The sequence below is a fragment of the Scyliorhinus torazame genome, chromosome 20 (genome assembly GCF_047496885.1).
Source record: "Scyliorhinus torazame isolate Kashiwa2021f chromosome 20, sScyTor2.1, whole genome shotgun sequence".
Taxonomy (NCBI): Eukaryota; Metazoa; Chordata; class Chondrichthyes; order Carcharhiniformes; family Scyliorhinidae; genus Scyliorhinus; species Scyliorhinus torazame.
The window spans coordinates 52,015,608-52,032,171 of NC_092726.1; positions in this window are offsets into that span (position 1 = coordinate 52,015,608).

The window sequence follows — 16,564 nt, forward strand, 5'->3', positions numbered from 1 at the left end:
CTGGCGGTGAGTGGATCACTGGCAGTGTTGGCTGTGGGGCGAGTACTGGCAGTGCTGGCTGTGAGGGGGAGCACTTGCAGTGTTGGCTGTGGGGAGCACTGGCAGTGCTGGCTGTGAGGGGAGCACCGTGTTCTTGCAGGCAGTCTGGCAATCTCTCACTGTGCACAGTACTCCAGGTGTGGTCTCACCAAGACCTTGTATAACTGCAGCAAGACATCTCCACTTCTGAACTCAAATCCCTCTTGCAATGAAGGGCAACATATCATTGGCCTTCTTAACTGCTTGCTGCTCCCCCCTCTCAACTTTCACTGACTGGTGTACAAGGACACCCAGATCCATCTGTCCATTCACATATCCCAACAAATCACTGTTTTACTATGACTCTTTCCTTCAATGTATTTTACATCAACGTGCACAACTGTACACCGTGAACTGTCATAAAATGGCCACCGTGAGCTGACATAAAATGGCCACCGTGAACTGATATAAAATGGTCCACATGAACTAACATGAAATGGCCGCCGTGAGCTGACATAAAATGGCCCCCGTGAACTGACATAAAATGGCTGCCGTGAGCTGACATAAAATGGCCACCGTGACCTGACATAAAATGGCCGCCGTGAACTGACATACAATGGCCACCGTGAACTGACATCAAATGGCCATTGCGAACTGCCATAAAATGGCCCCCGTCAACCGGCATAAAATGACCACCGTGAACTGAAATAAAATGGCCACCGTGACCTGACATAAAATGGCCGCCGTGAACTGACATACAATGGCCACCGTGAACTTACATCAAATGGCCATTGCGAACTGCCATAAAATGGCCCCCGTCAACCGACATAAAATGACAACCGTGAACTGACATAAAATGGCCACCGTGAACTGACATAAAATGGCCATTGTGAACTGACATACAATGGCCCCCGTGAACTGACATATAATGGCATCCGTGAACTGACATAAAATGGTCCCCGTGAATCGACATAAAATGTCCACCGTGAAATGAGATAAAATGGCCACCGTGAACTGACATAAAATGGCCGACGTGAACTGACATAAAATGGCCATTGTGAACTGACATAAAATGGCCATTGTGAAATGACATGAAATGGCCACCGTTAACTGACATAAAATGGCCATTGTGTGCTGACATTAAAAGGCCACCGCGAACTGACATACAATGGCCCCCGTGAACTGACATAAAATGGCCACCGTGAACTGACATACAATGGCCCCCGTGAACTGACATACAATGGCCATTGTGAACTGACAATCTAATGGACATCGCGAACTGTTGTAAAATGGCCACCGTGAACCGACATAAAATGGCCACCGTGAACTGACATAAAATGGCCACTGTGATCTGACATAAAATGGCCACCGAGAAACTGATGTACAATGGCCACCGTAAACTGACATAAAATGGCCTCCGTGAACTGTCATAAAATGGCCCCCATGAGCTGACTTAAAATGGCCACCGTGAACTGCTATAAAATGGTGCCCATGAACTGACATAAAATGGCTGCTGTGAGCTGACATAAAATGGCCACCGTGACCTGACATAAAATGGCCGCCGTGAACTGACATACAATGGCCCCCCGTGAACTGACATAAAATGGCCATTGTGAACTAACAGACTAATGGGCACCGCGAACTGACATAAAATGGCCACCGTGAACTGACATACAATGGCCCATGTGAACTGACATAAAATGGCATTGTGATCTGACATAAAATGGCCACCGTGAACTGTCATAAAATGGCCACCGTGAGCTGACAGTGCTGGCTGTGCGGGGAGCACTGGCAGTGTTGGTTTGGGGACCACTGGCAGTGGTGGCTGTGGTGTGGTGCACTAGCCGTGCTGGCTATGGGGGGAGAACCCGCTGTGCTGGCTGTGAGGGCAGCACTGGCAGTGCTGGTTGTGGGGTAGCACTTTCATTGCTGGCTGGGAGGTGGGAGCACTGACAGTACTGGCTGTGTGTGGGGGGGGGGGCTGGCAGTGCTGACTGTGGGTGCACCCTGGCAGTGCTGGCTGTGGGATCACTGGCAGTGCTGGGAGTGTAGGGGAGCACAGGCAATGCTGGCTCTGTGGGGAGCACTGGCAGTGCCAGCTGTGGGGAGCACTGGCAGTGCTTTTCTGGCGAGAGCGGACAATGGGGAGAGCACTGGCAGTGCTGGCTGTGGGGAGCACAGGCAGTGCTGCCTGTGGGGGACACTGGCAGGGCTGGCAATGGGGGGAAGCACACGCAGTGCTGGCTGTGCGGGGAGCACTGGCAGTGTTGGCTTTGGGGATGGAGCACTGGCTGTGTGAAGAGCACTGCAAGTATTGGCTGTGGAGGGGATCACTGCCAGTGCTGGCATTGGGGAGCACTGGCAGTGCTGGCTGTGTAAAGGGAGCACTGGCAGTGCTCACTGTGTCAAGGGGAGCACTGGCAGTGCTGACTGTGGGAGCACTGGCAGGGCTGGCTGTGGGTGAGCATTGGCAGAGCTGCATGTGAGGGGGAGCACTGACAGTGTGGGCTGTGGGGGAGCAGTGTCAGTGCTGGCTGTGGGAACAGCACTGGCAGTGCTGGCTGTGTGGGGGTGGTGCACAGGCACTGCTGGCTTTGGGGTGCACTGGCAATGCTGGCTGTGGGTGGGAGAACTGGAAATGTTGGCTATGGGGAGGACGCAAAGGCTGTGCTGGCTGTGGGGGGCGCACTGGCAGTGCTGGCTGTGTGGGGAGCACAGGCAGTGCTGGCTGTGGGAGCACTGGCAATGCTGGCTGTGTGATCACTGGCAGTGCTGGCTGTGGGGGGAGAACCCGCTGTGCTGGCTGTGAGGGCAGCACTGGCAGTGCTGGTTGTGGGACAGCACTAGCAGTGCTGGCTGTGGGGGAAGCACTGGCAATGCTGGCTGTGTGTGGGACCACTGGCAGTGCTGGTTGTGGGTGGTGCACTGGCAATACTGGCTTTGGGGGGGCGTGATGGCAGTGCTGGTCTTTGGGGAGGAGAGCACTGGCAGTGCTGTCTGTGTGCGGAGCACTGGCTGTGCTGGCTGTGGGTAAGCACTGGCAGTGCTGGCTGTGAGGGGAGCACTGGCAGTGCTAGCTCTGGAGGGGAGCACTGTCAGTGCTGGCCTTCGGGGGTGAGCACAGGCAGTGCTGTCTGTATGGGGAGCACTGGCAGTGCTGGACTTTCGGGATGGAGTGCTGGCTGTGGGGAGCACTGCCAGTGCTGGCATTGAGGGGGGAGCACAGGCAGTGCTGCCTGTGGGGATCACTGGCAGTGCTGGCTGTGGGAGCTCTGGCAGTGCTGGCTGTGGGAGGCAGAACTCGCTGTGCTGGCTGTGCGGTCAGCATTGGCAGTGCTCGTTGTGGGGCAGCAGTGACAGTGCTGGCTGTGGGGGAAGCACTGGCAGTGCTGGCAGTAGGGGAGCACTGGCAGTACTGGCTGTGTGGAAGGGAGCACTGGCAGTGCGGGCTGTGGAGGGATACACTGCCAGTACTGGTCTTGGGAGGGGAGCACTGTCAGTGCTGGTTGTGGGGGCGCACTGGCAGTGCAGGGTGTGGGGAGCACTGGCAGTGCAGGTTATGGGGGGGCGCACTGGCAGTGCTGTGGGGAAGCAATAGAGGTGCTGATGTCAGGGGAGCACTGTCAGTGCTGTGTGTGGGGGAGCACAGGCAGTGCTGGGTGTGGAGGGAGCACAGGCAGTGCTGGCAGTGGGGGGAGTACTGGCAGTGCTGGCCGAGAGGGGAAGTACTGACAGTGCTGGCTGTGCGGGGAGCACTGGCAGTGCTGGTAGTGCGGGGATGCACCGGCAGTGCTGGTTGAGGGAAGCAGTGGCAGTGCTGGCTGGGTGGTGGGAGCACTGGCATACAATGGCCCCCGTGAACTGACATAAAATGGCCACCGTGAGCTGACATAAAATGGCCGCCGTGAACTGACATACAATGGCCATTGTGAATTGACATACAATGGCCACCGTGAACTGACATCAAATGGCCATTGCGAACTGCCATAACATGGCCCCGTCAACCGACATAAAATGACCACCGTGAACTGACATAAAATGGCCACCGTGAACTGACATAAATTTGCCATTGTGAACTGACATACAATGGCCCCCGTGAACTGACATAAAATGGCCACCGTGAACTGACATAAAATGGTCCCCGTGAATCGACATAAAATGGCGACCGTGAACTGAGTCAAATGGCCACCGTAAACTGACATAAAATGGCCGCCGTGAACTGACATAAAATGGCCATTGTGAACTGACATAAAATGGCCATTGTGAACTGACATAAAATGGCCACCGTTAACTGACATAAAATGGCCATTGTGTACTGACATTAAAAGGCCCCCATGAACTGACATAAACTGGCCATTGTGAACTGACATAAAATGGCCATTGTGAACTGACAGACTAATGACCACCGCGAACTGACATACAATGGCCCCCGTGAACTGACATAAAATGGCCACCGTGAACTGACATTCAATGGCCCCCGTGAACTGACATACAATGGCCATTTTGAACTGACATACTAATGGACATCACGAACTGATGTAAAATGGCCACCGTGAACGGACATAAAATGGCAACCGTGAACTGACATAAAATGGCCACTGTGATCTGACATAAAATGGCCACCGTGAACTGATGTACAATGGCCACCGTTAACTGACATAAAATGGCCACCGTGAACTGTCTTAAAATGGCCACCGTGAGCTGACATAAAATGGGCACCGTGAACTGCTATAAAATGGTACCCATGAACTAACATGAAATGGCCGCCGTGAGCTTACATAAAATGGCCCCCGTGAACTGACATAAAATGGCTGTCGTGAGCTGACACAAAATGGCCACCGTGACCTGACATAAAATGGCCTCCGTGAACTGACATACAAGGCTACCGTGAACTGACATAAAATGGCCACTGTGACCTGACATAAAATGGCCGCCGTGAACTGACATACAATGGCCACCGTGAAATGACATCAAATGGCCATTGAGAACTGCCATAAAATGGCCCCCGTCAATCGACATAAAATGACCACCGTGAACTGACATAAAATGGCCACCGTGAACTGACATAAAATGGCCATTGTGAACTGACATACAATGGCACCCGTGAACTGACATAAAATGGACACCGTGAACTGACATAAAATGGTCACCATGAATCGACATAAAATGGCCACCGTGAATTGAGATAAAATGGCCACCGTGAACTGTCATAAACTGGCCGCCTTGAACTGACATAAAATGGCCATTGTGAACTGACATAAAATGGCCATTGTAAACTGCCATAAAATGGCCACTGTGAACTGACTTAAAATGGCCATAGTGTACTGACATACAATGGCCCCCGTGAACTGACATAAAATGGCCATTGTGAACTGTCAGACTAATGGGCACCGCGAACTGACATAAAATGGCCACCGTGAACTGACATACAATGGCCCATGTGAACTGATATAAAATGGCCACCGTGAACTGACATAAAATGGTCACCATGAATCCACATAAAATGGCCACCGTGAATTGAGATAAAATGGCCACCGTGAACTGACATACAATGGCCCATGTGAACTGACATACAATGCCCATTGTGAACTGACATACTAATGGACATCGCAAACTGATGTAAATTGGCCACCGTGAACCGACATAAAATGGCCACCGTGAACTGACATAAAATGGCCTCTGTGATCTGACATAAAATGGCCATCGCGAACTGATGTAAAATGGTCTCCATAAACTGACATAAAATGGCCACCGTGAACTGTCATGAAATGGCTACCGTGAGCTGTCATAAAATGGCCACCGTGAACTGATATAAAATGGTCCCCATGAACTAACATGAAATGGCCGCCGTGAGCTGACATAAAATGGCCCCCGTGAACTGACATAAAATGGCTGCCGTGAGCTGACATAAAATGGCCACCGTGACCTGTCATAAAATGGCCGCCGTGAACTGATATCCAATGGCCACAGTGAACTGACATCAAATGGCCATTGCGAACTGCCATAAAATGGCCCCCGTCATCCAACATAAAATGACCACCGTGAACTGACATAAAATGGCCACCGTGACCTGACATAAAATGGCCACCGTGAACTGACATACAATGGCCACCGTGAACTGACATCAAATGGCCATTGCGAACTGCCATAAAATGGCCCCCGTCAACCAACATAAAATGACCACCGTGAACTGACATAAAATGGCCACCGTGACCTGACATAAAATGGCCGCCGTGAACTGACATACAATGGCCCCCGTGAACTGACATAAAATGGCCATTGTGAACTAACAGACTAATGGGCACCGTGAACTGACATAAAATGGCCACCGTGAACTGACATACAATGGCCCATGTGAACTGACATAAAATGGCCACTGTGATCTGACATAAAATGGCCACCGTGAACTGTCATAAAATGGCCACCGTGAGCTGACAGTGCTGGCTGTGCGGGGAGCACTGGCAGTGTTGGTTTGGGGACCACTGGCAGTGGTGGCTGTGGTGTGGTGCACTAGCCGTGCTGGCTATGGGGGGAGAACCCGCTGTGCTGGCTGTGAGGGCAGCACTGGCAGTGCTGGTTGTGGGGTAGCACTTTCATTGCTGGCTGGGAGGTGGGAGCACTGACAGTACTGGCTGTGTGTGGGGGGGGGGGCCTGGCAGTGCTGACTGTGGGTGCACCCTGGCAGTGCTGGCTGTGGGATCACTGGCAGTGCTGGGAGTGTAGGGGAGCACAGGCAATGCTGGCTCTGTGGGGAGCACTGGCAGTGCCAGCTGTGGGGAGCACTGGCAGTTCTTTTCTGGCGAGAGCGGACAATGGGGAGAGCACTGGCAGTGCTGGCTGTGGGGAGCACAGGCAGTGCTGCCTGTGGGGAGCACTGGCAGGGCTGGCAATGGGGGGAAGCACACGCAGTGCTGGCTGTGCGGGGAGCACTGGCAGTGTTGGCTTTGGGGATGGAGCACTGGCTGTGTGAAGAGCACTGCAAGTATTGGCTGTGGAGGGGATCACTGCCAGTGCTGGCATTGGGGAGCACTGGCAGTGCTGGCTGTGTAAAGGGAGCACTGTCAGTGCTCACTGTGTCAAGGGGAGCACTGGCAGTGCTGACTGTGGGAGCACTGGCAGGGCTGGCTGTGGGTGAGCATTGGCAGAGCTGCATGTGAGGGGGAGCACTGACAGTGTGGGCTGTGGGGGAGCAGTGTCAGTGCTGGCTGTGGGAACAGCACTGGCAGTGCTGGCTGTGTGGGGGTGGTGCACAGGCACTGCTGGCTTTGGGGTGCACTGGCAATGCTGGCTGTGGGTGGGAGAACTGGAAATGTTGGCTATGGGGAGGACGCAAAGGCTGTGCTGGCTGTGGGGGGCGCACTGGCAGTGCTGGCTGTGGGGGGAGCACAGGCAGTGCTGGCTGTGGGAGCACTGGCAATGCTGGCTGTGTGATCACTGGCAGTGCTGGCTGTGGGGGGAGAACCCGCTGTGCTGGCTGTGAGGGCAGCACTGGCAGTGCTGGTTGTGGGACAGCACTAGCAGTGCTGGCTGTGGGGGAAGCACTGGCAATGCTGGCTGTGTGTGGGACCACTGGCAGTGCTGGTTGTGGGTGGTGCACTGGCAATACTGGCTTTGGGGGGGCGTGATGGCAGTGCTGGTCTTTGGGGAGGAGAGCACTGGCAGTGCTGTCTGTGTGCGGAGCACTGGCTGTGCTGGCTGTGGGTAAGCACTGGCAGTGCTGGCTGTGAGGGGAGCACTGGCGGTGCTAGCTCTGGAGGGGAGCACTGTCAGTGCTGGCCATCGGGGGTGAGCACAGGCAGTGCTGTCTGTATGGGGAGCACTGGCAGTGCTGGACTTTCGGGATGGAGTGCTGGCTGTGGGGAGCACTGCCAGTGCTGGCATTGAGGGGGGAGCACAGGCAGTGCTGCCTGTGGGGATCACTGGCAGTGCTGGCTGTGGGGAGCTCTGGCAGTGCTGGCTGTGGGAGGCAGAACTCGCTGTGCTGGCTGTGCGGTCAGCATTGGCAGTGCTCGTTGTGGGGCAGCAGTGACAGTGCTGGCTGTGGGGGAAGCACTGGCAGTGCTGGCAGTAGGGGAGCACTGGCAGTACTGGCTGTGTGGAAGGGAGCACTGGCAGTGCGGGCTGTGGAGGGATACACTGCCAGTACTGGTCTTGGGAGGGGAGCACTGTCAGTGCTGGTTGTGGGGGCGCACTGGCAGTGCAGGGTGTGGGGAGCACTGGCAGTGCAGGTTATGGGGGGGCGCACTGGCAGTGCTGTGGGGAAGCAATAGAGGTGCTGATGTCAGGGGAGCACTGTCAGTGCTGTGTGTGGGGGAGCACAGGCAGTGCTGGGTGTGGAGGGAGCACAGGCAGTGCTGGCAGTGGGGGGAGTACTGGCAGTGCTGGCCGAGAGGGGAAGTACTGACAGTGCTGGCTGTGCGGGGAGCACTGGCAGTGCTGGTAGTGCGGGGATGCACCGGCAGTGCTGGTTGAGGGAAGCAGTGGCAGTGTTGGCTGGGTGGTGGGAGCACTGGCATACAATGGCCCCCGTGAACTGACATAAAATGGCCACCGTGAGCTGACATAAAATGGCCGCCGTGAACTGACATACAATGGCCATTGTGAATTGACATACAATGGCCACCGTGAACTGACATCAAATGGCCATTGCGAACTGCCATAAAATGGCCCCGTCAACCGACATAAAATGACCACCGTGAACTGACATAAAATGGCCACCGTGAACTGACATAAATTTGCCATTGTGAACTGACATACAATGGCCCCCGTGAACTGACATAAAATGGCCACCGTGAACTGACATAAAATGGTCCCCGTGAATCGACATAAAATGGCGACCGTGAACTGAGTCAAATGGCCACCGTAAACTGACATAAAATGGCCGCCGTGAACTGACATAAAATGGCATGTGAAGTGACATAAAATGGCCATTGTGAACTGACATAAAATGGCCACCGTTAACTGACATAAAATGGCCATTGTGTACTGACATTAAAAGGCCCCCATGAACTGACATAAACTGGCCATTGTGAACTGACATACAATGGCCTCCGTGAACTGACATAAAATGGCCATTGTGAACTGACAGACTAATGACCACCGCGAACTGACATACAATGGCCCCCGTGAACTGACATAAAATGGCCACCGTGAACTGACATTCAATGGCCCCCGTGAACTGACATAAAATGGCCACTGTGATCTGACATAAAATGGCCACCGTGAACTGATGTACAATGGCCACCGTTAACTGACATAAAATGGCCACCGTGAACTGTCTTAAAATGGCCACCGTGAGCTGACATAAAATGGGTACCGTGAACTGCTATAAAATGGTACCCATGAACTAACATGAAATGGCCGCCGTGAGCTTACATAAAATGGCCCCCGTGAACTGACATAAAATGGCTGTCGTGAGCTGACACAAAATGGCCACCGTGACCTGACATAAAATGGCCTCCGTGAACTGACATACAAGGCTACCGTGAACTGACATAAAATGGCCACCGTGACCTGACATAAAATGGCCGCCGTGAACTGACATACAATGGCCACCGTGAAATGACATCAAATGGCCATTGAGAACTGCCATAAAATGGCCCCCGTCAATCGACATAAAATGACCACCGTGAACTGACATAAAATGGCCACCGTGAACTGACATAAAATGGCCATTGTGAACTGACATACAATGACACCCGTGAACTGACATAAAATGGACACCGTGAACTGACATAAAATGGTCACCATGAATCGACATAAAATGGCCACTGTGAATTGAGATAAAATGGCCACCGTGAACTGTCATAAACTGGCCGCCTTGAACTGACATAAAATGGCCATTGTGAACTGACATAAAATGGCCATTGTAAACTGCCATAAAATGGCCACTGTGAACTGACTTAAAATGGCCATAGTGTACTGACATACAATGGCCCCCGTGAACTGACATAAAATGGCCATTGTGAACTGTCAGACTAATGGGCACCGCGAACTGACATAAAATGGCCACCGTGAACTGACATACAATGGCCCATGTGAACTGATATAAAATGGCCACCGTGAACTGACATAAAATGGTCACCATGAATCCACATAAAATGGCCACCGTGAATTGAGATAAAATGGCCACCGTGAACTGACATACAATGGCCCATGTGAACTGACATACAATGCCCATTGTGAACTGACATACTAATGGACATCGCAAACTGATGTAAATTGGCCACCGTGAACCGACATAAAATGGCCACCGTGAACTGACATAAAATGGCCACTGTGATCTGACATAAAATGGCCACCGCGAACTGATGTAAAATGGTCTCCATAAACTGACATAAAATGGCCACCGTGAACTGTCATGAAATGGCTACCGTGAGCTGTCATAAAATGGCCACCGTGAACTGATATAAAATGGTCCCCATGAACTAACATGAAATGGCCGCCGTGAGCTGACATAAAATGGCCCCCGTGAACTGACATAAAATGGCTGCCGTGAGCTGACATAAAATGGCCACCGTGACCTGTCATAAAATGGCCGCCGTGAACTGATATCCAATGGCCACAGTGAACTGACATCAAATGGCCATTGCGAACTGCCATAAAATGGCCCCCGTCATCCAACATAAAATGACCACCGTGAACTGACATAAAATGGCCACCGTGACCTGACATAAAATGGCCACCGTGAACTGACATACAATGGCCACCGTGAACTGACATCAAATGGCCATTGTGAACTGCCATAAAATGGCCCCCGTCAACCAACATAAAATGACCACCGTGAACTGACATAAAATGGCCACCGTGACCTGACATAAAATGGCCACCGTGAACTGACATACAATGGCCACCACGAACTGACATCAAATGGTCATTGCGAACTGCCATAAAATGGCCCCCGTCAACGGACATAAAATGACCACCATGAACTGACATAAAATGGCCAGCGTGAACTGACATAAAATGGCCATTGTGAACTGACATACAATGGCCCCCGTGAACTGACATAAAATGGCCTCCGTGAACTGACATAAAATGGTCCCCGTGAATCGACATAAAATGGCCACCGTGAACTGAGATAAAATAGCCACCGTGAACTGACATAAAATGGCCATAGTGTACTGGCATTAAAAGCCCCCCGTGAACTGACATAAGCTGGCCATTTTGAACTGACAGACTAATGGGCACCGCGAACTGACATAAAATGGCCACCGTGAACTGACATACAATGGCCCATGTGAACTGACATACGATGCCCATTGTGAACTGACATACTAATGGACATCGCAAACTGATGTAAATTGGCCACCGTGAACCGACATAAAATGGCCACCGTGAACTGACATAAAGTGGCCACTGTGATCTGACATAAAATGGCCACCGCGAACTGATGTAAAATGGTCTCCATAAAGTGACATAAAATGGCCACCGTGAACTGTCATAAAATGGCTACCGTGAGCTGTCATAAAATGGCCACCGTGAACTGATATAAAATGGCCCCCGTGAACTGACATAAAATGGCTGCCATGAGCTGACATAAAATGGCCACCGTGACCTGTCATAAAATGGCCGCCGTGAACTGATATACAATGGCCACAGTGAACTGACATCAAATGGCCATTGCGAACTGCCATAAAATGGCCCCCGTCAACCAACATAAAATGACCACCGTGAACTGACATACAATGGCCACCGAGAACTGACATCAAATGTTCATTGCGAACTGCCATAAAATGGCCCCCGTCAACCGACATAAAATGACCACCGTGAACTGACATAAAATGGCCAGCGTGAACTGACATAAAATGGCCATTGTGAACTGACATACAATGGCCCCCGTGAACTGACATAAAATGGCCCCCGTGAACTGACATAAAATGGTCCCCGTGAAAAGACATAAAATGGCCACCGTGAACTGACATAAAGTGGCCACTGTGATCTGACATAAAATGGCCACCGCGAACTGATGTAAAATGGTCTCCATAAAGTGACATAAAATGGCCACCGTGAACTGTCATAAAATGGCTACCGTGAGCTGTCATAAAATGGCCACCGTGAACTGATATAAAATGGCCCCCGTGAACTGACATAAAATGGCTGCCATGAGCTGACATAAAATGGCCACCGTGACCTGTCATAAAATGGCCGCCGTGAACTGATATACAATGGCCACAGTGAACTGACATCAAATGGCCATTGCGAACTGCCATAAAATGGCCCCCGTCAACCAACATAAAATGACCACCGTGAACTGACATACAATGGCCACCGAGAACTGACATCAAATGTTCATTGCGAACTGCCATAAAATGGCCCCCGTCAACCGACATAAAATGACCACCGTGAACTGACATAAAATGGCCAGCGTGAACTGACATAAAATGGCCATTGTGAACTGACATACAATGGCCCCCGTGAACTGACATAAAATGGCCCCCGTGAACTGACATAAAATGGTCCCCGTGAAAAGACATAAAATGGCCACCGTGAACTGAGATAAAATAGCCACCGTGAACTGACATAAAATGGCTGCCGTGAACTGACATAAAATGGCCATTGTGAACTGACATAAAATGGACATTGTGAACTGACATAAATTGGCCACCGTTAACTGACATAAACTGGCCATTGTGAACTGAAATACAATGGCCCCCGTGAACAGACATAAAATGGCCATTGTGAACTGGCAGTCTAATGGCCACCGCGAACAGATGTAAAATGGCCACCGTGAACCGACATGAAATGGCCACCGTGAACCGACATAAAATGGCCACCGTGAGCTGACATAAACTGGCCACCGTGACCTGACATAAAATGGCCGCCGTGAACTGACATACAATGGCCACCGTGAACTGACATCAAATGGCCATTGCGAACTGCCATAAAATGGCCCCCGTCAACCGACATAAAATGACAACCGTGAACTGACATAAAATGGCCACCATGACCTGACATAAAATGGCCACAGTGAACTGACATACAATGGCCACCATGAACTGACATCAAATGGCCATTGCGAACTGCCATAAAATGGGCCCATCAACCGACATAAAATGACCACCGTGAACTGACATAAAATGGCCACCGTGAACTGACATAAAATGGCCATTGTGAACTGACATACAATGGGCCCCGTGAACTGACATAAAATGGTCACCATCAATCGACATAAAAAGGCCACCGTGAATTGAGATAAAATGGCCACCGTGAACTGTCATAAAATGGCCGCCGTGAACTGACATAAAATGGCCATTGTGAACTGACATAAAATGGCCATTGTGAACTGCCATAAAATGGCCACAGTTAACTGACATAAAATGGCCATTGTGTGCTGACATTAAAAGGACCCCGTGAACTGACATAAACTGGACATTGTGAACTGACATACAATGGCAACCGTGAACTGACATAAAATGACCATTGTGAACTGACAGATTAATGGGCACGACGAACTGACATAAAATGGCCACCGTGAACTGACATAAAATGGTGCCCGTGAATCGACATAAAATGGCCACCGTGAACTGAGATAAAATGGCTACCGTGAACTGACATAAAATGGCCGCCGTGAACTGACATAAAATGGCCTGTGTGAAGTGACATAAAATGGCCACCGTTAACTGACATAAAATGGCCATTGTGTACTGACATTAAAAGGCCCCCGTGAACTGACATAAACTGGCCATTGTGAACTGATATACATTGGCCCCCTTGAACTGACATAAAATGGCCATTGTGAACTGACAGACTAATGGCCACCGCGAACTGACATACAATGGCCCCCGTGAACTGACATAAAATGGCCACCGTGAACTGACATACAATGGCCCCCGTGAACTGACTTACAATGGCCATTGTGAACTGACATACTACTGGACATCGCAAACTGATGTAAAATGGCCACCCTGAACCCACATAAAATGGCCACCGTGAACGGACATAAAATGGCCACTGTGATCTGACTTAAAATGGCCACCGCGAACTGATGTACAATGTCCACCGTACACTGACATAAAATAGCCACCGTGAACTGTCATAAAATGGCCACAGTGAGCTGACATAAAATGGCCACAGTGAACTGCTATAAAATGGTCCCCATGAACTAACATGAAATGGCCGCCGTGAGCTGACATAAAATGGCTGCCGTGAGCTGACATAAAATGGCCACCGTGGCCTGACATAAAATTGCCGCCGTGAACTGACATACAATGGCCACCGTGAGCTGACATCAAAAGGCCATTGCGAACTGCCATGAAATGGCCCACGTCAACCGACATAAAATGACCAAAGTGAACTGACATGAAGTGGCCACCGTGACCTGACATAAAATGGCCGCCGTGAACTGATATACAATAGCCACCGTGAACTGACATCAAATGGCATTGCGAACTGCCATAAAATGGCCCCCGTCAACCGACATAAAATGACCACCATGAACTGACATAAAATGGCCACCGTGAACTGACATAAAATGGCCATTGTGAACTGACATACAATGGACCCCGTGAACTGACATAAAATGGCCACCGTGAACTGACATAAAATGGTCACCATGAATCGACATAAAATGGCCACCGTGAATTGAGATAAAATGGCCATTGTGAACTGCCATAAAATGGCCACCGTTAACTGACATAAAATGGCCATTGTGTACTGGCATTAAAAGTCCCCCGTGAACTGGCATCAGCTGGCCATTGTGAACTGACATACAATGGCCCCCGTCAACTGACATAAAATGGCCATTGTGAACTGACAGACTAATGGGCACCACGAACTGACATAAAATGGCCACCGTGAACTGACATACACTGGCCCATGTGAACTGACATACAATGGCCATTGTGAACTGACATACAATGTCAGTTCACGGACATCGCGAACTTATGTAAAATGGCCACCGTGAACCAACATAAAATAGCCACCGTGAACTGACATAAAATGGCCATTGTGAACTGACATACAATGGCCCCCGCGAACTGACACAAAATGGCCATTGTGAACTGGCAGTCTAATGGCCACCGCGAACAGATGTAAAATGGCCACCGTGAACCGACATGAAATGGCCGCCGTGAACCGACATAAAATGGCCACCGTGAGCTGACATAAACTGGCCACCGTGACCTGACATAAAATGGCCGCCGTGAACTGACATAAAATGGCCACCGTGAGCTGACATATAATGGCCACCGTGAACTGATATAAAATGGTCCCCATGAACTAACATGAAATGGCCGCCGTGAGCTGATATAAAATGGCCGCCGTGAACTGACATAAAATGGCCACCGTGAGCTGACATAAAATGGCCACCGTGACCTGACATAAAATGGCCGCCGTGAACTGATATACAATGGCCACAGTGAACTGCCATAAAATGGCCCCGGTCAACCAACATAAAATGGCCACCGCGAACTGACATAAAATGGCCACCGTGACCTGACATAAAATGGCCACCGTGAACTGACATACAATGGCCACCGTGAACTGATATAAAATGGTCCCCATGAACTAACAGGAAATGGCCGCCGTGAGCTGACATAAAATGGCCGCCGTGAACTGACATAAAATGGCTGCCGTGAGCTGACATAAAATGGCCACCGTGACCTGACATAAAATGGCCGCCGTGAACTGATATACAATGGCCACAGTGAACTGACATCAAATGGCCATTGCGAACTGCCATAAAATGGCCCCCGTCAACCAACATAAAATGACCACCGTGAACTGACATAAAATGGCCACCGTGACCTGACATAAAATGGCCACCGTGAACTGACATACAATGGCCACCGTGAACTGTCATCAAATGGTCATTGCGAACTGCCATAAAATGGCCCCCGTCAACCAACATAAAATGACCACCGTGAACTGACATAAAATGGCCAGCGTGAACTATCATAAAATGGCCATTGTGAACTGACATACAATGGCCCCCGTGAACTGACATAAAATGGCCTCCATGAACTGACATAAAATGGTCCCCATGAATCGATATAAAATGGCCACCGTGAACTGAGATACAATAGCCAACGTGAACTGACATAAAATGGCCACCGTGAACTGACATAAAATGGCCATTGTGAACTGACATAAAATGGCCATTGTGAACTGACATAAATTGGCCAGCGTTAACTTACATAAAATGGCCATTGTGAACTGACATTAAAAGGCCCCCGTGAACTGACATAAACTGACCATTGTGAACTGACATACAATGGCCCCCGTGAACTGACATAAAATGGCCATTGTGAACTGGCAGTCTAATGGCCACCGCGAACAGATGTAAAATGGCCACCGTGAACCGACATGAAATGGCCACCGTGAACCGACATAAAATGGCCACCGTGAGCTGACATAAACTGGCCACCGTGACCTGACATAAAATGGCCGCCGTGAACTGACAAACAATGGCCACCGTGAACTGACATCAAATGGCCATTGCGAACTGACATAAAATGGCCCCGTCAACAGACATAAAATGACCACCGTGAACTGACATAAAATGGCCACCGTGACCTGACATAAAATGGCCGCCGTGAACTGACAT